The sequence below is a fragment of the Eleutherodactylus coqui genome, chromosome 7 (genome assembly GCF_035609145.1).
Source record: "Eleutherodactylus coqui strain aEleCoq1 chromosome 7, aEleCoq1.hap1, whole genome shotgun sequence".
NCBI classification, from domain to species: domain Eukaryota; kingdom Metazoa; phylum Chordata; class Amphibia; order Anura; family Eleutherodactylidae; genus Eleutherodactylus; species Eleutherodactylus coqui.
The window spans coordinates 184,633,193-184,635,165 of record NC_089843.1 but is presented as its reverse complement, the minus strand read 5'-3'; positions in this window follow the sequence as shown (position 1 = coordinate 184,635,165).

Sequence of the window (1,973 nt, the reverse complement as noted above, 5' to 3'; positions counted from 1 at the left end):
TAGGAGGGCTGGGGGCAGAGCTAAATTCCACCCTGTAAACATTCAATCCAATACGCATAAAGAAAAAGCAGGAGTACAGATATACCAGTAGTGCGTTCCTGAGCACCGACGTGCGCTTCACCACCTGCTTTCTCAAGGGGTTCTGTTGGCCTGAGTGCAAGATTGGAGTCAGGAAGGAATTTTTTCCCCCTAAAATGAGGAAAACTGGCTTCTACCTCATTTTTTCCCTTCCTCTGGATCAACATTGGGGGTTAATAGGCTGAACTAGATGAACATGTGTCTTTTTCAGCCTTACACACTATGTTACTATGATCTATCATGGACTACTATAGATAGGACAAGTGCAGTGTAGGGAGGAGACTGACCACACCCTCTCTGCAAAGCCAGAGGCATAATGGAAAATGTAGGTTACAGGGTTGTATGTGAAACTGCATTAGAAGAATCACATGAGAGGAAGAAGGAGCGCAGATGGCAGACAACCCATAAATGGTACTAAAACAGCTATAAACATTTATCTTTAAAAGCGGATCTGTCCTCTTTATACGCTGCCCCATGTACTGGACTCATAAACTATGTGCCTAGTGTATTCTTTCAGCCCTGTAAGGGCTCTCTCACACAAGCGTTTTATACCACGTATTATGCAAATAAGGGTGATGGAACAATACCTCTCCATCTTCCTTATTTGCATATTACCTAGAGGAGCGTAAATGGCCTTTTAAGTCTCCTCACTCACCATCTAGGTGCTCTCCGTAAACAGGAAAAAAAAGCGTTTCATACCATGTGTTACACACATGGTAACAAAATCTACATTACTTTCAAAAGGTGCTTCTTTCACACAGCAAAGGAAATGTGCGTGCAAAAAAGAATGTCTTGGTGCATATTACTTGTGCATACATGCCAAGGGTACTGGTGCATCTTGTCTCCACCAGAACTAGGGGTGGAGACATGGGTTGGCCTGACTTACTGACAGCTGATGCCCCCAGCAGTGGATTGGCTGATAAAGGGAAGGGCCAGGAGATGCCCCCACCAGTAGATTGACTGATGCAGGTATGCTCTCTGCCTCCGTTACCCTCCTGTCTGCTGTAAGTTTCCCCCTGCCGGCTGCTCTGACTTTTGCTGCCGTAGTACCAGCAGTTTCCCTCCCGTCTCCTGTGCGCTCTCCCTTGGTGTTGTGGCTCCAGCATTGTGAGTATGGGTGGCACTGTGCTCCAGTCCTCCTGCACTGCCGCTGAGGCCGAGTGCACAGTTATAGCGTTGGATGGCAGCGGAGCACAGAACGCTGCAGCCAATCCACAGGTGGGGACAGTCCTCTATCAAAGAGCCAGGCCAACCCATGTCTCCATCCACAGTTCTGGTGGAGATAAGATGCACCAGTACCCATGCCAAGATAGTGTATGAGAATCTGTTGGTACTCAATGCATTGCATACTTTTTCGTGTTCCCCACACGAGAGATAAGCCTGTGGTGTAAGCTCATGTGAGAGAGCCCTAAGTAGCCAAACAGCACAACATTTTTTGTGCCATTTTGGCTACTAGTAGTAGAGGCATGTAACTATAATATATATATATTGCATTGGGCAGCATATAAGCTGAAAGATCTACTTTAATAATAGGCTATACATGTTAAAAAAAAGCTGGAGTGCTTCTTTAAATAAACTATTATTTTTTTTAGAGAATTTGGAATTGGGAAGAGTTAATTAGGGAGTGAGATTCAGTAGGTGAGCCCTCCGCCTGGATGGGAGTGAAGGTAATAAAGAGAGAATGAAAAACTTTTCCTACACTACTTTTATTTGTAACCACCAATCCCATTATACAAATTTACTGCATGTCATCAGATGATTTTCTTAGGTTAAAGAAAATAACTTCCGGCTGGTGGGCTGAAGAAAAAAAAAATTGGAATGAGTGGGAGAAAAAAATCTCCTCCTCCTGTATTGTACGTCTGCAGTGGAAATTGAGCCAAGCCAGTTATCTAGCA